The 24268-nt window shown below is 34.9% G+C and overlaps 1 non-coding gene across 1 annotated transcript; it reads left to right on the top strand.

Annotated features, from left to right (window-relative positions):
* Nucleotides 1–21043: 21043 nt before the first annotated feature.
* Nucleotides 21044–21175, top strand: LOC127667144 (small nucleolar RNA SNORA17). The gene has a single exon (XR_007973802.1). It is a non-coding gene; the product is annotated as a small nucleolar RNA SNORA17 (small nucleolar RNA).
* Nucleotides 21176–24268: the final 3093 nt, after the last annotated feature.

Genomic DNA, 24268 nt, shown 5'->3' with positions numbered 1-24268 from the left:
ATATACACAACATCTATTTTGATGCAGAAATGTGAAGATTGTGTTTTAATCATAAGCTGAGTAATTAATTGGAATTATTACATATAACAAAATATTTTTCAAATACAGTTTTTCAAAAAATCAATAACCTGAACTTGAAGAATGTGCAAGATAATTTTGGCAACATGCAAATTTGCCACTGTTGTCTTTTTAATGCCAATGTTTTTAGAACAAAGCATCACACTAAGGCTTATCTTAACATATTCTTGAACATTAACCAGCCTAATTATACTTACATGCTCACTGGATACAATATGAAATTATGAAATGATCCTAATATATGCAGTTATCCCATGTCTCCCTCCCTCAATATTTAAATTTCTTTCTCCTGTGAGTGCAACCTTCCCTATATCTCCACATAATGTTCGTACTCTTATTTTTCATCTCAAAGTTTCTCTATAAATTCTGTCATCTTAGTTTTTCCTGGTAAATTTAATATATATAAATATTTGATATGTAACATATAATAAATAAAATAATAATAAATAATAATGAATAGTAATAATGAATAATAAATAAAATATATAATATATATTTGGTTGCATAATATACAAATTGCTTAGTTGAGCCTTTTAATGTGGTGTACCTACCTTGAGATTTATTCAAGTGTTCTATTTATCAATAATCTAAGTTCCCATTACTGAGCGGTGACCTGTGACAAGAGCAAACCACAGTTTGTTTAACTATGTACCAGGGAAGAACATGAGTTATTTCCACATTGAGGCTGTAACAAATACCCTTGTCATCAACAATTGTGTACAGGTATTGGTGAGAACATAAGTTTTCATTTCTTTGAGATCAGTGCCCAGGAATGCAATTGCTGGGTCATTTGGAAGTGCTGGAAGCTTTAAAACTCTGTCATTTTTAAGTCCAAAGCAATATCAGTTTTAAGTCCAGAGCATCTTGCTCTTCAGGACTCAGGATTTCAGAACAAAGACAAATTATAGTATGTCTATTCCTTTACTGAAGAAAACCACTCTTAAGTAAAAATTACAATTGACATAAGGTCCAGCTCAGCTTGTGGCTTTTTTTTCCAAAATCTTTGCAAAGTTTCAGAGAGGCTGTTTTGATTTTGAGGCATCACATAAATACATCTATACATCGCAGCTCCAATTACTTCACAAAAACAAACAAAACAACAATACATGCTTGCTTTTGCCACTACCACTACAATGTCAGGTTTCCTTTGGACATTTCCCACCGAGTCCAGCACAATGAATTCTATCTAGCAGTAAGTATAATCTAGGCTGCTGCTGAACTATCTTCCAAAGAGATAATTGTTCATGTTCTCTTAGCAGAAGAACATTAAGTAGAAGAATCAGGTACACAGCACACTTTCACCAATGACAGAATGATTTCTGTGCAAAAAGGCAAGAATTCATCTTCAAGAATCTCGAGGCTTTAAGACTAACCACATCATTCTTCTTAAGCCCTTAAGAAATTCTCCAGGCAAGTATGACACAGTGACGGATGACCCTTTGTTGTTGGCTAATATTGGACAAGTCTGAGAGAAGATAGAAATGTTCAAGGGTCAAATGTTGCTAACATTCAAGCCTCCAAATGCTATAAAAACAACTGTGAAGATAAATGAGGATTTGCTTGGAGAGAAAGCGGTAGGGCAACAAAAAAAAAAATGTCACCCACAGCTTTTTTCAGCTCATAGGATGGAAATAGCTTTTTAAGGTTTCCTAATAATGAATGGCATCTGCAATAATAAGTTAGCATAATGGAACCATAAGAACATGTGTGTTTTAGTAATTAAAATCATTATAAATTTAAAATTTTCTCCATTTCTTTGAATTTCCTGGCCACCTGTCTGATCATAGTTACTTGACATTTTTGTCATTAATCATGGCCTTAATCAGAATGAATATCTACTATATTTAATGCCACTTGATAATCACATTATTTAATGTGTAGTATTAAGAATATGTGTTGTATAAGCAATAATGTGTATCATGACCACATCTCTAAATTTATAATCAATACAATCATTCATTCACAGTAGGCACAAACTTTTAAAACTAGATGCAAAACAAAATAATTATATGTATAGCAATCATGAAAATGTTTTCAACTACTGTATTTACTGCTGGAAAATACAGTAAAACATGTGTATTGCTGTATTTTCTTTAACCTTTGCAGTATAAGGTCTTCAATATGAGGTAATGAGTATAAAATGCAAAATATAAAAAGGTTAAATTTACATGACCCTGGTGGCTCCTTTCCATCTTCTAACAGTAACAGCTCAGTCGTAGAAAACTGCCTTGAGCCATCTGATGCATTAACAGATGGAAGTAACTTCAACAGATCTTCCTTATATCAATATTTTTTCTTAGTGGACACTGCTCAGTCAGACAAATGAATAGTGCCATGGTCCATGTTTTTATAAGTACCTACAATAATATGAGATATATGTTTTCTGGTAATTTGTGAACTCCTTTTTGGGGGCAGAGGCATTTCTTAGGGAAGATAGATGGATGGGTGGATGGATGGATGGATGGATGGATAGATAGATAGATAGATGATAGATATTCAGAGTTTACCTTATATCTGTATGTGTATGCATCTAGATTAGTTCATCTATCAGTTCTCATTACAGAATTTTCTCTTTTGTAGCATTAAGGAAAAGTCATAAATATTTAACTACAGAGCATAAGCTTTCGTGGAGTGTCCTCCTACACATGGGACATAAGTGTCACATACTTTCTCACCTAGGCTTAAGGGCCACTCTGGATGTGAGGGGAAAGATTTTTAAGAGGAAGTGGCAAGGGAGGACTTGGATGAATCATTGCTTTCTGAACAATACAAGGCAGCTGCACTCTTAAACTTCATCAGCTGTGTTCTATGAGAGAACCCTCCCAAGATGAAGCCAGCCAAAATTCCAGGACTCAACCAGGAGAAGATCACCTGAGTTGCTGATAATTGATGATTCCTGTGTGAAGAAACAGCTTCCTTTAATAGTGTGGCCTCCAAAAGGTTGAGTGTGCTCCAATGCTATAATAAAACTACACCTTGTGCTGTATGTACTGTGTCATCATATAAATATTCAAATACAATTAAAATACTTATAGAGAAATTTGTCTATCTAATGTAAACAGGAAACAAAATAGATTATTGAGTCACTAATATATAATTAAATAGTAAATGTACAAAGCGCTATAACTAAATGATGTGATATATAATTATATAAGGAATATTTAATGGGATATAACTGAAAGATAATAACTATATAATAAATATATAAAGTAACATAGCTAAAGTGGGGAGATAAAAGGAGGTAGGAAGATTGATAGGTAATAGATGCTCACAATCAGACTTGATAAATTAATTGATACATAGATGGTAGATAGGGAAAAGAGGAATCCATTGTTTACATTCACCATACATGTACATACCACATGATGACATAATTTCATAAAAATATAGTTATTTACAGAAAAAAAACAATTTAAACATGCTTAAAATATAAAGAAAAAATAAAATTGAGTGGCTTCTCAAGATGTTAGGCAAAAATACTAATACAAAATTATATAAATTAATATTTGTAGCCAAATAGACACACAATATCAATTTCTATCACCAAATAAAGAATATTCAAAGTAAGATATTTGGTAATAAAATATAAAAAAATATATCTCTTGAAATAATTAGTTCACAATAGATATTAGTGATATTAAAATTTCTACACCACCTGTCATACCCAATAAATTTTAAAAAATAAATAAAATAAAAATGAAAAAGAACCTAAAGGCCATTCAGCCAAATAGTACTTTTAAAACAATTTTATTCATTATGTATGTATTTTTATTACATTTACTTATGTATACTGCATGGAAATCTGTTGTCCATGAGGTTCAGAGCAGGTACCAGATCCCCTGTGATTGGTTTCAGCAATTGAGATCTACTATGTGGTGCTGGAGAAGGGAGCCATCTCCTTTGCAAGAGAGGCAAACTGTCTTAATCACTGAGACACATCTCCAGCCATGCAATGCCTTGAGTGAGAAACGACCCTCCCAGGTTCAGGAATCGAGCACTTGGTATTAGTGTTTCAGGAGGTATGGACTTTGAAGACATGAGACTTGATGGATGAAATCTGTATTGTGGGGATTGATGTTTAAGAATTTATAGCCTTGACTCCCTTCCAGTTCGCTCCCTTGCTTCTTGCTTGTGGGTATAGATAGTTCTCAGGAGCTTGAGCTGTCTGCTACCATGCACTATTCTCAGCATTATTGACTATTTCTCTAGAACCATGAGACAAAGCTATTTTATTTTTCTTCTGTAAGCTCCTTTTGGTCATGTTGTCTCATTATAGCAAAAAAAAAAAATACCCTGAATACTTTTTTAATCATATATTCTTTCATAACTCTATAAAGGATATTTATTAAAGATTTTTCAATTCTGATCTTTTTCTTTTTATATTTTATGTACTCAGTGTAATGAGGCAAACTATCATTATTCCTTCTTAGATGACTTTTTTAAATATGTAACTATTTTGTACAACTGTTACTAGCATCAAACTAAATGATAGATTTCAAGTGGAAATGAGAACTTACCCTCAGGGAGAAATTCTGCTGTGTTAGGCAGTGTTCCTTGACTTTTTCAAACTTCTGATTTTTGTTCAGGATTGTTTAGCTCATCTTCCATCCTTTTCTTCCCTTTGAATTAATAGTGCTTAAGTGACCTAAAATGTTCAACTGTCAGAATTGTCAAAACACAAGGGAGAATAATTGATTCTATTAACATTCTTTTACAATAAGGGATGATATCAAGCCGATAACCTTGAGGAAGAATTTTCAGATTTGTAGCAGAATATAGGTGCCAACAGTAGCAGTAATTTTAGTTTCCCATTGACTGTCAGATGAAAATATATAGGAAAAGATGTGCTATTTGCAGAATTCTCCATAAAAGGTTTAAAGATTATACATTTCGACATGTTCAGCTGACAACCCATGCTTTACCACACATAAAAAAATCACACCTTGAAAAGAAATAAACACTTTATGGTCCATAAAAAACATGAAGCAAATTTGGTTTCTTAAATCATGTTTCAAGAATTCAAATGGAACTTAAACAAAGATGCCATGAATAGAAGCTGAATATTGTGCAGTATAACATGACATTGCATGGAGCAATGGTATTAATTTAATATTTATAAAAGTAAACATTTTTCCTCAGGAAAACCAAGTCTATTCTTATGAACTTATGAGTTGTGATATATTTTTGCATGTAAGATATAGCTCACCTAGAATATATATTTGACACTAAGAACTGAACATTAAACCTTGTGTTCTTTGCTAGTCACCAGTTTATATGTAATTTTAAACTGTACTTAATGTAACAATACATTTTTATAGTTAAGACATGAATACACAGAATGTCATCTTTTAAACATTGAGAATTCTGAACGATTCAAAATGACCAAATCTAAATCCATACCTCATAATAAATGAAATTGTCCTGTCTCCACCAACTCAGACTTCTTTTCTCATTAAAATTATTACATTTACAGGACTTTGAAAGATGAAACAACTTTGAAAACGCAATACTAGATAAGAAAAATGTAGTTCATTTTCTTCCTCATCCTTTGAAATGAAACAAACCTATGATTATTAGCGAAACCACAAAAATGCTGATAAAGAAATTAAGCCCTGTAGGATGTCATCAACTGGTCATCACTGTGCTGGGACTTATATGCCTGTGGCTTAGTTTTAAGGCATTAACTGCTTATTTTTGTAATTTGAAGGTGCCTCTATCTTCCAGGTAATAGGAAGCAGAATGTTCAGAAATTGTTGTCTATCTTATTTTTATGCCTCAAGACTTCCAACTTAATATAAGATTCCAAATGTCGTAAAACAATGACAAAATAATGCAAATAATTTTAAATAAGTTTTTTTTCAATAATGTTAAGGTTCTTTTGGAGGGGATGTTGATGTAGAAATTTATCTTGTTCCATCTTGTTCAGTCAGCAGAGATAGTCTTGTAAGAGTTTATTTCTCCATGTTTAGATGGTCTTGAGAAATCAAAATATATTTCTACATATTTCTATTAAAGGGTTAAACACATAAAATATTATTTCTATCAGTGCAGAAGGACAACTTGTACACATATAATTCAACATCTACACACATAATAAATTCACAGGAATAAAAAAAACTAAAATAATAGATTATCACTATATTCAAAGTACTTTGTCAGAGAAATCACGAGATAGAGTTTCAAAAGGAACCAAAAATAATAGAAGACATTAGGAAAATGATGCTTTTGCATGTGAAATGCCAAACGTTGAGGAAACTGGTACTGTAAGACCTGTGCAGTGTGATGTGCACAAAGAACTGTTGGTCATGCAAAGGTAATGAAAGGGAATCACACCCGAAGACCATCAAAAGGACTATGTTTCTAGACTACTTATCTCTGCTTTCCAGAATGAAATCTAGTATGACTTTAATACAGCAGGGCATAAACATGCATGGAATGTTGCATTCCTCAGAAAAGATGACAGCAGAGGTATTGAAGGGATTTGAAAAAGATGGGCAGAACCAGATTACATTTGAGTAAGACTATTGGATCAGAACCAAACTAGTATAACCGGAACATCTGACGTCATCTTTTATACATATTAGATCCCTTTGTACTTAGCCTGACCTTTTTAAAAACAAAGTTTATACATCGTGTATTGACCTCTAATCAATACTAGATAAGACATAAAATGATATGGTGTTTCTCTATGCATTTAGATAACCTTTACCTGATGCGAAAATAAAGCATTAGGGGGTCATGCTATTTTCCCCTTCAGAGTATTTTTTCTTCTGACATTTCCTTTCATACACAGCCTTTTTCAATATCACTGTCTATTTTATGGCACCATTTAATAAACTCTTTCCCCTCTTCTTCTGCCAGAGTTAACACTTCCCCAGAGAGATGGAAGTAATTAAGTGTGTGAATTCAAAGGGGCTCCCTGCAGGGCTATAGGCATCACGCTAAGCAAGAGTAAATAGAAATTGTTTGAGATGTCAACAATTAGAGCAAAGAGAGTCAATAGGAGCTCAGAGTAAGATTAGCAATAGATAAGCCACTAACCCCCCTGGATATACTTTTTGAGAATAAATGGCATCTTTATCAACAGCAAGTGTTTTGCAGTTCCCTGTGAGTGTGCAAATGTTTCCAAGATATTCTTCAATCTAATTTTAGATATTTTGGGTTTTGCATTAAAATCCCTTCATATTTTGAACAGATATAATTAAATGCTATTTAATATGCCGTTCAAAATGAGGCACTTCAGTAATTTACTGCAGCTCATTGCGCAATGCTAAGTCCAGGACAGTGATTGCACCAAATTGATCTCTTGACATTATTCCCTGCACTTCATTTTCAAAGTAGTCGGCCTTGTATACATGCATATCAACCAAAAATATTGCAAATCAGAGGAGCTCTTCAAAAACTGTCAGATAAATCCATCCTTCTTTAATGCTTAATTCACTTGAAATTTGAATCCTATAGATTTGATGGTAATCTAAATGAGTATAATTACTCTTCATTTTAAGGCTTCTAAAAATGCTTCTTCTTGTTTTAAATTACCCAATTTGCATTCACCTCAGCATGTGTGGATTGTATTTGTTGTTCAGAAGTCTAATTTAAATAAAATCTAATTTAATATACTTTAGTGTTGAACACAGCCATGTTTCCATTCCAAGGTGCAACTTCAGAGTTATTCCATTTCTTATTGCGATTAAGAATGTAGTTAATGACTATTCTTTGAGAATCAAAGAGAAAGAGGGGAAAGAGAAAGAGGAGAGAAGATAGGAGAGAGGGAGAGAGAGAGGGAGGGAGAGAGAGAGAAAGAGAGAGAGAGAGAGAGAGAGAGAGAGAGAGAGAGAGAGAGAGTAAGGGAGGGAGGGAGAGGGAGAGGGAGAGAAAATTCTATGGTCATACTTGTACAACAGGATGGATTCTGGCTCATGCTATGTTGTAAAAACATATTTTTGCTCTCCCACATATATGAGCCCAATCCTAGTCATTTAATGCTTCTCAAAAACAATCAATGAGCACTCAGTATAAAATGCATTGTATTCTCTCACTGATCCCTTTATCAGTGAGTGTAGGGGAATACCAGGACAGGGAAGTGGGAAGGGGTGGATTGGGGAAAAGGGGAAGAGAAGAGGGTTATGGGGCTTTCAGGGATGGGGGGATCCAGGAAAGGGAAAATTGCTTGAAATGTAAATAAAGAATATATTGAATAAAAAAAGTTTAAAAAATAATATAGATCATACCTTTTTGAAAATAAAATGTGATTAAGGAAAAATAAAACAATTTGCTCCCACTTTTAGAAGGTATCAAATCATCCATGAGAGAAACACAGGCAGGACATGAAATGACCCACTGAAAAGAAGTCATGGTGAAAAAAAAAAATAAAATTGTGAGACTTAACTCCAGAAGATCTATCTCTCTCTTTAAAAGAGACCTAATGAAACAAATCAAATGTCTGGATTGACTGCTTTTAAATCTTCTTGATTTCTTTTTACTGAGTCTTAGTGTTTTAGTATGTCTGTAGTTCCCTAATGGTACCTCTGTTTACTATAATTGAAACACTATTCAGGGCACATCAGTGGCTGTTTTGTGTATGTTCTTTGCATTAGACCCATAGTAAACTGATTTTCACATTTCTGTTTACCTTATCGCTATGAAAATAATTAAGAAGTCATTTCAGGAAATTTATCCAGCATTATATGTGATTGTCAGAAGCAAATGCTAAACATCATTTTGGATGTCTCCTTTTTCAGCCATTTTTCACATTTTTCTTACAAATAGAATTCTCAGGTCAGTCTGTGTTCAAAGGGTCAACTCTGGCTTTCTGAGCAGTTACTTTTTAGACTTTTCTTCTCCTTGCTATTCCCTTAAAGCGTAACACCGGTTTTCTATCCACTTGAAGTATTCTTACCACCCTTTGAAACTCCTTTTTCACAACATCACACTTCCTTTTTCTAGCCAAACTTGATTAGATTAAATCACTGGCTGCACTGATCAAATCAATTTGAATTAAAAGAAATAGGCTAGAGGACCACCTCTCTACCAGGGTTCTGTTGAGGTCACAGAGACTCCAAGACCACAGCCGCTCTCAGAACATTTAACTGAGGTTTGCAGACGGTTTCCGAGATTTAATCTATCATCATCCTGCCAGGAAGCATGTCAGTACACACCTAGACATGGGAGGTTAGACTACAACATTTAGATCTGCAGCCAGCAGCAAGAGACAGACTTTCAACCCAAAGGGAGCTTTTGAAACTTCAAAGCCCACCCTTAGTGATACACTTCCTCTAACAAGAGCACAACTCCATACGAGTGCCACTACCTGGTGACCAAGACTTCAAATCTATGTGCCTATGAAGATCCGCTCTTATTCAAACTGCCATACCATCCATTTGATCTAAAGGGAAATCTACTGCTATGTCGAAGTATGTATTTCATTAATTACTCAAGAAGAAAATTACAAATAATGTATGTTTTAAGATACAAACGGTGGAAAAACTTGAATAGCATTAAAAACACACTCTATTTCTTGTTTTGTTTTGTTTCCTGTTTGACCTTTGGATGCTGGTTGTTTAGAAGCTTAGAAAATTTACTAGTTCTAAGTACAAAATACCTGAAGTTCAATTCTTACCTTGTGTCACAAGAAGCAATCTTCTTTTAAGTAAAAGACAACATCAACCTAGAATTAAATTTACCAAATACGTTATTATTTTATGACCTTGATTGTATAACTTAAAAATAAGGTGATTGTGGTTAAGATGCATAATATTTTTATCAGTCCTGACATTTTTCATGGATATAATGAACTCTCCCCCTCCCCCTTTTTACAACTGACTAACTTAAAGGACAGAATGGAAATAAATTGTTTAGCATATTGTGAGAGATGTAGCAGGAAGGCACAAGTCATATGTTTTAGGTTTCTCTTAACCATTTAAGCAGAAACTAATACCATGTTTGCTTTTACCATTTTCATTAGTCCGAACTTAAGTGCCTCATACATAGTCAGCTTTGGAAAAGCAATTTAAAAATATGCAGCCCTTCAGCAGCTGCACCGTGTTCCTATATGCACATTTATAAAACATTCAGGTACTTCTGCTTTAATTCATGCTGTTCATTTTCATAAACACCATTAAACTCTTGCTCAGTTTGTTCTTTAGCAGCTATTTCCAGTAGAGAATTGCTAAGTTAAAACATATATCCATCTATCTAATATCCTGAAGCATTCTGCAGTGTCATACTATCCCTTGGAAGTCCTTTCCAGGGCTTGAGGGAGAGGACTATGTTCATAAAGGACTTGCTATGGAAGAATTAGGGCCAATATTTAATCACCAGAATTCACTTTGATGTGGGTTCTAGTAAATAAATATCAGTCCTTCTCAAACAAGTTGACCTGCAATGGCTGATGCCTATGATTGTCCTCTGACTTCTGCATAAATTATGGTGTATTATGATGTACATTGACTCATACTCACACCCCCCCACACATACACATTGGACATATGCTCCTATCATACAAGACAAGTTAGGGGTGAAAAGTAAAAACACTTCCAGATTGTTTTCATACAAGATATGAAAGTCCACAAGCTCACTCATTTCTTAAAATGCACTGTAGCCTTCTTTATGCATAAAAGTTATTGTCTAAAACCATATCCTATCAGAGGTATCATATATAATTCACAGTAATATCATATCCATGTACAGTTTAATGCATTTCTAAGATAATCTTCCAGATCTCAGAAGTTTAAAGTTTAACACGCATGACTTATATATTACTTACTCAAGTCTGTTGAAGACAGAACAGCTGCTGTCTCCTATGGGCCTTTCCAAAACTCTTGTAGCTCCTTCTGAGAGCTCAGGGTTATTCATTTTCCCCTATGCTTTCTTACAGATGGGTAGATCAAATGGAGTTGAATTCACAAGATAAGATTTTAACTGTCCTGGTTAAAAGTTATTTGAACATTTCCATCTGGATTTTGGTCTTCCAAAATTAGTGACATTGTCACCTTTTATTCAAGGTAGTTCCCAGATAATTCTGAGCAATTAACCAATTCCTACCACACTTTGCTCATTAAATTACGATTCCAATTTCATCATTCACTTAAAACATACCTACATCCTTGTAAAGGAGAATACACTTATATGTGAAATAGCCAAGATTTCTGATTTCAGTATCATAAGTAAAGAAAAATGATCAAGATTTAAAAGAAAATCCCATTGAAGCATTAACACATCCAAAGTCAAGGGTGAGGTAGGCAAACAGTAAATATCTCTCACCACAACACTGGGAGAGAATAAGTTATCAGTTCATGCTAGCACTCCTAAACATGCAACTTTGATGTGGTACAATGAGAAGAAATTCATATTTTCTATATGTATAAAGCATAACAAATGTTACAAGTGATGCTTTCATTGCCTGTTTCCTATGTAGCGAGCTCTTCAGTAGGAAATGATTCAAGTGATTTGTAACTTAGATCCTTGAAGCATGAATTTTCATAGAATGGGTAGTACTTTTCAAAGCCTAGTTGTTCATGACTGAAAGACTGAAGGTAATATACACAAAGGTTTTGTCTCTAAAGATCACCTAGAATTGTTTGCTCTAAGTGCATTTAATACCCACCAATGGATATTAAAGCCAGAGTCTTTTGTGAATGATCAAAGGCCATTCAAACTTTATAAGAAGAGTAAGAAATTAATGAAATTTAATAGGAACTCCAGATAGTAAGAAGGGCTTCCAAGAGGGGAATTTTTTGAAATGCCTAATCCATAGTTTTTATAGGGCTGTGGTAAAAAATCAGAGAACAGCTGTAATTTCTATAGGAATAGTTAGTTCCTATACCTGAGTATCCAATGCGTAGCCAATGGAGGGCATACATTCTTTATGTTTTTCCATATTCCAATCAAGGAGATAACAGTGTGCTACTCGGACACTGCCTACCCATTTACAGAATGAAGAAGCTCCATTCTTTCCATCTGACTATGCATATGCTAGCTATTGACCTTGCCTGTCAGATGCCTCTTACCCTCCTCTCTTGTAGGTGTCATTACTGCTGCTAATGATAATGAACTGTCTTCCCACAACTACTGAGAAGCTGCTTTTGTTCTTAGTTAACACCTTTTCTATGGGAAGTCATAGCATCTCTTTTCCGAAATAGATGGAAGAGACTTCTTACTAGCAGTCACCCTCCCTGTCTAGTATTAAAAAAAAAAATGGCCCCATTAGAAGCAAGAAAATGACAATCCTGCCTTATATATGTCCTTTAAGGCAGTGGTTCTCAAACTTCCTTATGCTGAGACCCTTTAATAGATTTCCTCATATTGTGGTCTCTCCCAATCACAAAATTATTTGATGATAATTCATTACTGTAATGTTGACACTTTTATAAATCATAATGGAAGTATCTGATTTGCAAGATATATGATATATGACATCCAAGTTGAAAACCACTGCTTTGAGGCTTCTGAGAGGTGGGGCAGTTGGCCTGATGTTGCTGCCCCAGAACCCCATGCTTCCTCTTAGTTGGTTATTTATATTATTGCAACCCCTCATCTTCTTCCATATGCCCGACTTTACCATTTTAATTTTTGATCTTCCCTTTGACTCTAGTCTAATTTTCATTACAAGGTGTCTGAGAAAATTGCATTTTCCATCATGGACTCTTTCTCTCCCTATGGTCAGAAAACCTGCTCCTGCATCATTTTTTGGCCAAACATTAGAAAGCTAGGGTTGACTATAGTCATAAAAAAAGTCAACATATTCTGCATTTGAAATCATTCTTTCGTGGTTGAGAATATTTTTACAAAAGAAAAGATAGGTTTCTGTTTGAATTTGTTGCTGATATTTAAAATTTTAATTTAATTACAATATTTCCCCTTCCTTTTCCTCCCTACAAACTTCCCCAAGTACCCCTTCTGCTCTTCTCCAAATTCTTGACTTCTTTTGTTCATAATATGTATATATGTATTTGTATATATGTAAATATTCCTAAAAACAACCTGCTGCATCAGTGCATTGTTGTAAGTATGTTTTCAGGGCTGATCACTTTTACTGGACAACCATTGCTATAGGTTTCCCCTTTGAGGGCTACTTTTGCTGCTCCTCCAAGCTTTATTCAGTATCTGCAATTCTCTGTGTATGCTTGAAGCCTTAAGACCTTTTCCCATCCAGTTTGGCATGATCACTGGTTTTGTTCTTGTTCAGGTCACTTCTAAGAAGTCATGAAAGTGAGATATTATGAGGATAGCTTCTATCTAGGAAACAAATCTTATAACAAACTCCTTGATCTGCTTCCTCTGGCCATCTTTCTGTCCCCTCTTCTGAAAAGTACCCTGAGCCTTAGGTGCTGGAATAATTGGTAGCTGTAAACCCTGGGACTGGGTTCCATCACTCTGAAGAGTGATGTGGTTTTTGTCAAGACCTCCAGCTGTTGCATGTAAGAATTATCATAATGAGTGATAAAGACTCCATTTAACATACAGACTCTGAAAGAGTCTCGGAGAAGTCTGTTTATGGTGTTGGGTGATGGAAGCGATGAGAAAGTTCTATATGGTCTATGGGTAGATGAAGGTAGGACAGGTGCTGGCAAAAGCTGATAAATCCCCACTTATTTTTAAAGTTCAATATGGCAATAATGACAACTAGTCCTCTCAACAGAGATTAATTCCACTCCTTTTTCTGTTCTTTTTTAAATTTTTTAATTTTCTATAATCTTTGTTTACATTATAAATGATTTCCCCTTTCCCAGTTCCCTCCTGCTGCCCCCCATCCCCTAAAGTCCCATAAACCCTCTTCCCTCCACAAATCCCCAATCAACCCCCCACTTCTCTGTTCTGGTAATCCCCTACATTGCTGCATTAAGCCATTCCAGGACCAAGGGCCCTCTCCTTCCTTCTTCTTGGGAATGATTTGATATGTTAATTGTGTCCTGGGTATTCAGATCTTCTATGCTAATATCCACTTATAAGTGACTGCGTTCCATGTGTGTTCTTTTGTGATTGGGTTACCTCACTTAGGATGATATTTTCCAGTTCCCACCATTTGCCTAAGAATTTCATGAATTCATTGTTTTTAATTGCTAAGTAGTATTCCATTGTGTAAATATACCACATTTTCTTTATCCAAAACAACCCTGAGATTTCACCTCACACCAGTCAGAATGGCTAAGATTAAAAGCTCAGGAGACAGTAGGTGTTGGTGAGGATGTGGAGAAAGAGGAACACTCCTACACTGCTGGTAGGATTGCAAGATGGTACAACCACTCTGGAAATCAGTCTGCCAGTTCCTCAGAAAACTGGGCATGACACTTCTGTAGGACCCTGTTATATCACTCCTAGCCATATATCCAGAGGATTCCCCAGCATGCAGTAAGGATACATGCTCCACTATGTTCATAGCAGCCTTATTTATAATAGCCAGGAGTTGGAAAGAACCCAGATGTCCCTCTTTTGTGTGTTCTTGTATAGTATATCTATGTTCCCTCTTTTTTATCTGACAAATAAGGGCTGTTGAGGTATTTTGTATCAATATAATTGAATACACACACACACACACACACACACACACAAGGCACCATTTAAAATGTGCATTGATATTTTTTGCATGCTATGTATTTATTCAGAGAAGGCATTGCTTTCCCTGGTGCAGCAGTTACAGATGGTTTTGAGATACCATCTGGACTCTTGGAATTAGACCAAGAAGTATCCAGTGCTTTTAACTCCTGAGCCATCTCATTATCTCCTAAGACACTTATTTTTAAAATTTTCTTAGACAATCCACTTTTGTTATATTGACACATTGTTAGACTTTGTTTTGAAATTTCAGAGGTTTCGTTTCTCTTATTGGACTTCACAATGGTTTGCTTCTATAAACAAAAGGCATGAACTCCATAATTCTATTCTCTAGTTAAATACCTGTAGGTAGTTACTGAGAAACACTCATTATCTAGAGGCTCTCATGAAGGCAACACAAATAGCCTTTGCATCTAGTTGACCCTGGGATTGAGTCTTTTGGTCTTCAGTGTCAGTCCTGAAATCATCTACCTCATCTACATTCTGAATGACTGCAAAAGATAATTATATCACCAAAGATTTAAGATTTCAGAATGTGATGATATGGTTGTATTTCAGGGCTGTAATTTAGATCTGAGTTGAAGGAATACTAGAAGGTATATTTGATGAACAGCACAATTTTGCTTTATTTTCTAATCAAAGCTTATTCGGAAGTGATGGGAATTCTGATTCCTGTCCTTGTTCAAAGGTGAGTATTCTGTCCTCTCCTGTACTTGCCCAGATCAAAGGCTCAAAAATCTTCTTCATAATACCTGTAAATGGACAAATTAGAGCCAAGATGGTTAGCAGACTTTTATACATACTAGAACAAGATAATATTTTTTCAATTTAGACCAAATGTACCCATGAAGAACTCAGTGGTTACAGCCAATCTACAAGCCCCTATTACAGTTGGATCATCACGATGAAAAATAATTATTAGAGAAACAACCACTCCTGGTTGCTATGTTTATGGAAGGTAAACAAACTTTGCATGAGAGATAGCTTTTGATAAAATTAACCAGCCTTGTTAAAGTATAAGTGCAAGGAAAGAAAATGGAAAAATTTTATTCTTTTCAAAAATAACTTTTATTAAAAAATTCATGGAAAATTTTAACTTAATGAATTATTTTTTTACTAAAAATAACTGAATAGTTGATTGAAGATATTTAAAAATACTAGGATATTATGTCTAATTACAAAAGCATATTAGCTGAAATGAAGGAATTATTTACTTTATTTAAAAATTTGAAAAAGTATAATTTCAGTTAAGTTACTTGTATTTCTACAAAGAAAACATCCTGTTTCATATGTTTCTATAAGTAAAAATAAATACCTTTTTCTGTGCAGGAATATCTACATTTTATGTAAAATTTAGATTCCCTGGTTATGTAAAGGGCAAAGTTGAAAATGAAATTAAGCATTTCACTTCTTTTCTAAACCTTTTTAAAATTAACTTATACCTCATTAAAGAGTTCATTAAACACTCATGTGAAAATCTGAAGCCCTTCATTGACCTTTCTGTAGTTATGTGTTAAGCATTTGTCCTCTGTAAGTCTGTAAAATATAATGAGAAATCAAATAAATAAAATTGATACCCGTGAGTAAAAGGATTAAAGTTGAATGGGATTAGTATTAAATGCTGCTTAAAATGCACAAAATTACCATAATCTTTGAACCTATTTAACATAGAAAAGTTCAAGATATGTAAGGGGCTAGCAATCCCATATGAAGAACAATATCAACCAAGCAAACCCCACCCCTAGAGCTCCCAGGAACTAAACCACCAACCCATGTGTACACATGGAGGGACCAATGGCTCCAGCTAAACATTGTAGCAGAGGAGAGGCCATTGGCCCTGTGAAGGTCCAATTCCCCAGTGTAAGGGAATGCCAGGACAGGAAGGGGAGAGTGGGTGGGTGGGGGAGTAGAAGCAGAGTGAGGGGTGATGGGATAGGAGGTTTGCAGAGGGGAGATCAGGAAAGGGGATAACATTTGAAATGTGCATAAATAAAATAATCAATTTTTAAAGAAGGAAAATAAAGTAAAATAAGTAAAAAATGAAATTGAAGACTTAAAAAAAGTCCTGGGTGCAGTCAGAGAAGATGCGCCTAACCCTCTTCAGGTTGGAGACCCAGGGAGTTTAGAGGTCTGGTAGGGAGGGTGATGGGTGGTGGGACATTTTTGTGGAGACAAGGGAGTGGGGAGGACATATGGGATGTGGAACAGTCAGGGGGTGGACCTGGGGAGGGGATAAAATTTGGAGTGTAATAGATAGATAGATAGATAGATAGATAGATAGATAGATAGATAGATAGATAGATAGATAGATAGACAGACAGACAGACAGACAGACAGATAGATAGATAGATAGATAGATAGATAGATAGATAGATAGATAGATAGATAGATAAATGACAAAATTCAATAAAAAGGAATTCCTTCTTGATATTGTCATGCAAATAAAGGTCAAGATCATCTGATCAAAGATTAAATCTCAGAGCAGATTCATTTGGGTAGATGTACCTATCTCTATCCCTACTCTATCGTGAGTAATGTTACAATTACAATAATAATATTTATGCATATAAGATATTAACTACAGCAACTTATTATTTACTTGAATTATTCCCAATAAATATTACAAATTCAAGTGTCCTTTCCATAAATAAATCATAGTAGAGAATGTCTTGTGGATATTTGTTAAAACATTAAGTAAAAACAGAAAATGTGATAGAGAACAAGTATATTAAACAGTATTTTTCCTTCCTTTTTATGTGTATTATATATTCATTTTGGTCTGAAGTAAACATATACAATATACCATTAAACACAAACACAATAATGCATCCTTATTAATTTTAGAATTGAAAAGTTTCAAACTTTGGTTTCAAGTTTGGATCAACTATGAAGTAATATGTAAGTCATTAATTACATTTCATTGTGACCATAGGGTTTCAATCTCTTTCTTATCCCACACTTAACTTCCCCATTCACTGTCTTCTAATTTTATCAAATCAGTCTTTATGATAGATTGAACTCAAATTGTCTAAAATGGTAATTATGTATAGAATTTATTTATAGAAGTAACAATTATAAAAGTTAAATCTGTAACTTGAAAAATAGTTTTAAATTTCAGAGAGAATAGAATTATAAATTTCTTATGGAAATCAACTTGCCTTTCACAAGAAGGGCCATGGACAGAATTTTCTGTCTGAGTTATTACTAGCAGTATAAACAGCTAGAGTTAAGAAAAGTTTTTAAAAAAAACATAGTTTTGCCATGTATTCTTTTTTTTTATTCGATATATATTTTATTTACATTTCAAATGATTTCCCCTTTTCTAGCTCCCCCACTCCTCGAAAGTCCCACTCTCCTTAAAGAATATGTACTCTACAAGATTGCATTTCTCCAAAGACTATAGCACATTTGTTGTATTTGCCAACACTTTTAAAGACTTGGTGTAGCCTGAACTACTGACTGAGGCTTATAGGATTTAGAGTTCAAATAACTCTCTATCCATCTGTACACAGTTTTGTACAGAGTTTACTAAAAGGTGTGTATAGTAATAAGATGGATCACCAAGTATTCACTACCTGTGAAAACATGACATCAGTTTAAACCAATGTGTGTGTGGTCTCAATGTGCTATGTTTTCTGTGTAAAGAAGAATATGAATGATTTAATAAAACTATCTATGTAAATAAATGCTAGTATAATAAATTGATAAACATTGAATAGACTTACTATACTTTAGTTTGTTAATCTTTATTATTAAAATAAAACATAGCAAATGATACAAACATCGAACACAAAAGCCAAACCTAATGTTAAACAACTCAATGAAATTTTATACAATTAGAATAGGCATTTGAAATTATAAATTAACTTTTACACTTTTAATATTCAATAGTTTTATGTATCTACCAAAAAACACATAAAAAAATTCATGATGGAGTAGAATTAGAAAACGAATGAGCATTCTATTCTCTGCCACAGCTCCTGTCAGTTACCTTTATTCAGTGCTTCCTTGTCTCTTCCCATATCTCTTTCTCTACTTTTCTTCATATTATAATGTCCCAACATGTACTTTTGCTATAAAATACATGTATTTATGAATATGTACTACATATTAGAGAGAACTTGCATGTTTTTTTCTGAGATTCTATGACCTTAATAAGATACATTCTAAAACCACCAAATTTTTTACTAATTTTAAAATTCTGTTTTAGAGTTGCTGAATATTGTATATTATATATATATATATATATATATATATATATATATATACTATCTAGTACTTATTTATATATAGTACTATAAGTACTATATATGTATAGTCATATATATATATACATTTCATTTTTCACTTATTTACAGTTTCAGTTATTCTGATTAATTGCTAAGGTGAATAAAGAAAAAAATTAATATTATTGATTTTATGAAACCATAATCTGGAGGCAAAATAACAGATATACTACTTACAACTATTTGAAATTTTAATATGCATCTCCTAGGTGTAAGACTGTTTTTGTGTCAAAGCATAGTTGTAAATATTAGAAGTTATTCTGATTAAGTACTTATCTGCCTGCATAGTGACAAACTAACACAAGCTTAGCATAATGATAGTGGTATAAAACTAAAGTTATATTATAAATGTTATGTTAAATAAGAACAGGGAAAGATGGTTGAGGTGCCAGATATTGTGAAAGTAGAAAATTTGCATTTCTCCTAACTAAATTATTTTTTAAAAATTAAGTCAGGTAACAGTAAGTTAAAAAGTGTTTTTCTCATGATATCAAGGTTCACATCTTTTATAATTATTTGGACATAATTATTTATGTATCTAGTTTGTGTATGAACATTTCTCCTGCATTTATATATGTGCACAATGTGCATGCCTGGTGCCTAACAAGACCAGGGATAAGAATTCTCCCTTTGAAACTGGGCTTGCAGTTCATCAGTTGGTTACTGGGAGTCACTTCCTTTCAACAAGTGCTCTTAGACACCAAGCTGTTTCACAAATGCATTTTTTTATAACCACTCAATGTCAATATATATTTTCAAAATGTTGTCATTGGGGGGATAAATAAGTACTAGATGAAGGTTCCCAGGTTCACACCCTAAGAATTTACTGTGGGTGACTTTTGAGTAGAAACCTAAAACCTCATTGTTTTAAATGTTGAAAGGGTAGAGATGAATCAATCTGCAGACATGGTAGAGGGGACTGCTGCAAAGCAGTGTGTTGGTTCCTTCTGGAAAAATTCAGTCTGAGGTTCAGATCTTTTTCTCCGTATCTGTCCTGCACTTGTTATGCCATAGTGTCTCTTTCTTTTCTCACCACTCAATAACGAATGTTTTCTGTTGTCAAATCCCTTCTTTTATTTGTTCCATTCCTATGTACAGATCTGAGGAACTGTCATTCAGTACTAACATTAAGTTGAACAGTCACTAGAAGCCTTCTGGGTATTCCTAGATGCTGGGTTTTATAAGGACACATTTCTTTCTTGACAGGATAATAATTTGATTATACTGATTATGTGTTCTCCAGGCACAATCTCCATTCCAGGCTGATTGCTCTCAGTTTTATTATAGAAACGCCTCAAGGCATGGTTAGTTTTGTCGAGAGAAAATGTTTTACGTCTTTAAGATATTTGGTTTCCATGTTCAAATGCAGTACTGAAGTCCTCTACCCCACAAGTTTATGCTTTAAATAATGAGAGAGATTTTATTTATGGAGGTTTTTTGTTTTGTTTTGTCTTATTTTGTTTCTGAATTTTTAACACAGTGCAGATTTGCCAAACAAGTCACTAACTTAGGAAAAATATAGAAAAAGAAAGTTTGGAACCACATCTGAAAATATAATTCCTATCACTTTCACACTAAATATATTCTTTGAGAATGAATATGAAATATATAATACATGCAATGGGACAATAGTAGAGTGAACTAATGAACTTCCTAATTGAACTCTGGATTAAAAAAAATAGTTCATTTCATGACACACTATCACTCCATGGTGTCAGGAGAGTGATAACCATCACATTCCACAAACAATCACGACGTTAAAGCCACAATTCTCTGCCCTTCAATTTCTTGTAGTTGTGAGCAAGCAGAGATCAACAAAACCATTACACCCCATGGAATGGTTAAAGAGAAATCTTAATGATAACGAGTACAGACACATACTGAATATCATCCAAAAGGAACTCCACTTGGAATAAGCAGTAATGTTTTCCACTGCCCTGGAAAAATAAGTCTGAATGTACCAGATATGCAGTTCTAATATCCCTCTACATGTTAAATATGCAAAGGTAAAATAAGAAAGTGACTATTGTACTTTTAAGACAGACTCTACCTATATTTGATTAAATTCAATATTGAAATAGAATTTGATTATTTTTGTGGTAGCAAAATCTGTGTTAATTTTTTTTTCTGGCCCTTGAGGCATTGCAGGTGTGGCTGCTAGGTCACATGTTTGTCATTATGTAGCAGAGTGGAGAGACACTATGACTATGTTCAGTGTTCTGAGCTAAGAACATCTGAATGATCCCTAACCTAACATTCCCTGAAAAATGTGAGCCTGATACCCTAGCAATATGTCTCAAGGGCTTAGACAGGGAGCTAGCCTAAGAAAACCACCACTCCAGTCCAGGTAGGTGTGGGTATGCTCTCCACAGGACAGGAAACAAGCCTGCCTAGAACCACAGGCTTTAGGCAGCAGTAGGTTAGGACAAGTGGCTACTTGGGTGGGCTAGTGAAAGAGTGAGCTTGAAACACCAGACTTTTAAGAGGCATAAACAGGGAGCTAGCCTGAGAGGAACACCGCTCTGGTGCTCCTCAGGTCTGTGGGGGTGTTGGTTCAGATTATGTTTTTGATGTCCCCAGCCTGGTGGCACCATAATGCATGAGCTGGGCATAGCACTCCTGAGATTACTCCTCCTGAGAGGAACCCAGACCTTCAGAGACCCCCAGCACCACTAAGAGATGCAATTAAGTAGTGGAGAAATGGAAGAGAAAGAAACAAAAGGATGGGGGAACAACAAAAAGAGGTAAAACTAGAGACCCTAGGGTAGTGAGGAAAGGCCTGCTATTAGTAGCTGGTGATACCACCTGGGACAATGGTGGGGTCCTCCTCTGTGCTGACAATGGGGACCATGTATGGATCTGTGGCACTGCAGCAGCAGGGTTATATTACCACCAAAGTCCAGGTAGACTCCATAGCCCCTGGGGATATGTTGACATCTGAGGGTTGTGCAGAATAGACCCTACCACTCACCTGGGTATCATGGGAGTACTTGCCCTACAGATATGAGATCATAATAGCTGAGCCTGCCCATAGCCAGTGACAGTAATATTTGGGAGAGCATATTGTTGGGATTATGGGTTAGCTAGTCCAAACAATTCGAGCGTTGAACTCCCTGGGGTGGAATGGACTGGGAGAGAGATACTATCCTCACCCCTTACCACCTGCAGCAGGCAGGAGCCCTGGCCCTGGGGTCATATGAACAGGGGAGAAGTCCCTGTGCTTTACCAGTTGCAGGCTTCATACCTCGCCTGCTAAGCAAAATAGAGCTCACCCTAGATGTGGGTATTATGGGTGAATCTGACTGAAAGGGGTGAGTGTGGGAGAGAAGACAGAGGTCTCCTACCAGAACAATGGTGTCATTGCAAGAAATATTAGCAAAGGAGTATGGACAAAAGGGAATACTGTGGGACACACTGACACAATAGAGCTTGCAAAAGTTTTTTTCTCGGATGCTGTGTAGGTTGCAAGTCTGGAGGACAGGTATGAAGGGAGGGGGAAATGAGTGGGCTTGCTGTGCATGATGTGAAGTTCACCACGAACCAGTAAACAGATTGAAAAAACTGTACCTCTAAATAGCTGGCTTTAATAAAATAAAAATGGGCACACCCACGTGCACTTGCTTTCTGATGTGTACAGATTCTGTGGTAGCTGTTTTGTGTGTTTTATTTCATGTTCTTTTCAAATGACAGATTTAAAAGACTTTGTATTGTTCTTGGTAAAGGTAGGTTGAATCATAGGAAGATGCCTTATCTGTGAAACAGTTTTAAGTTATGTCAAAGGGTGATAACTGGAAAGAACAAGGATACAAAGAAAGTCTGTTTGTTGTAAAGGTGGTCCTTGAGGGAAGTTGTTACTTCATCAACAACAGATATGCTTCATAGTGCAGGGAATACCATTCATTTGTCCATCCTGAATTCTTAAGAAAGGACTGATTTCCTGGAACTAAAAGGCCTTCAATAGTCATTGGTTGGCTCCTCTATTACACTTCTGAATACGTGTTGTATGGAGTATGCCTAAACTATTTCCGGTGGATTGCAAGCGTGAGTGTCAGAATATCATAAGGTACACATTAGAATGATCATTATATCACTGCTCCTCAATCTTTATAATGCTGTGACCCTTTGATACACTTTGTTCTGTTGTGAATACCTCCAATCATAAATAATTTTGTTTCTACTTCATAACTGTAATTTTCTACTGTTAGGAATTCTAATGTAAATATCAGATATGGAGGATATTTGATCTGTTATGGAGGGTTTCCACATGGTAAGAACCACCATCCAATCAAAGAGAGTGGATCAAGGATGAGCTGGAGTAAATAGTTTGTGAAGAACTATAGAGGACATTGATGTGCAACTGCAAACAATCTAGGTATTTTATTCTTTAGAAGTTTTGCTAAGACTGTGTAGGATAGTGCATACTAATTATTTTCAGGATGATGAAGTAATGGTTTTTATTTATTATTTTAGTTTTATACCTGCGTGTTTATGGAACCTGATGTAATAAAATTTTGTTTTTCTCTGAGAATAATTAGCCAACCTCTGAGATACTTTTAAATATATAAATAAATAACTAATATATTTTGATAAGTCCTTTAAAATCTCCTATAGTGTATTTTGATAGTATTTACCCCAACTCTTCCGAGATTCACTCTCTCCTCTCTTCCCTTTCCACTTTGATCCTCACCTTTTATTTTCTTATGTTTGTTTTAAGATGAGACTATCTTACGGCAGATGTCCTTGTACTCTGGTTCTGAACATCTTTCTGCCTTGAACCTTAGGTGTAGGGCTTTGAGCATACATTTATTAGTTGGAGATAGGTCACCCACAGACATTTATTTGTTCTTTATACCTTGAATGGTGGGACTTTTCTGTAATGATCTCCATTTGTTGAGGTTTAAAAAAAGTTTCTTCAATGAGGAACTAAGCTACAGGCATCTGCAGTTATCAAGATAAGATTTAAAGTTCAGTAAGAAATAATATCAGATGGGAAAGAGGCAGGAGTAGGTTTTCCTTCAGATTCCATGGCATAACCTGCCATAGGAAATTGGCTAAAGTGCCCATCATGAATTCCCTCCAATTTTGTAAGTCTAAAGTTCAAGTAAATAGAGTTGGGTGGTGCCAGGATATAAACACTTCTATTGTACTGTTTTGGAATATCTTCGTGATTTTTGTATATTTTGCAGTTCATAGACATCACAGCTAGAAAGGACTATTGATTGTTTTTCTCTCTTTGCAACTCGCATAGCTTTATCTGATATTATTTCTTGTCCTAAGAAAGAAGGACAAGATACTATACCTTCAGTAAAAGGATGTATACCTTCAAACAAGGATAGCAACAGTCCAGGTTT

The sequence above is a fragment of the Apodemus sylvaticus genome, chromosome 16 (assembly GCF_947179515.1).
Source record: "Apodemus sylvaticus chromosome 16, mApoSyl1.1, whole genome shotgun sequence".
NCBI classification, from domain to species: Eukaryota; Metazoa; Chordata; class Mammalia; order Rodentia; family Muridae; genus Apodemus; species Apodemus sylvaticus.
This window is presented reverse-complemented; position numbering and strand designations above follow the sequence as displayed.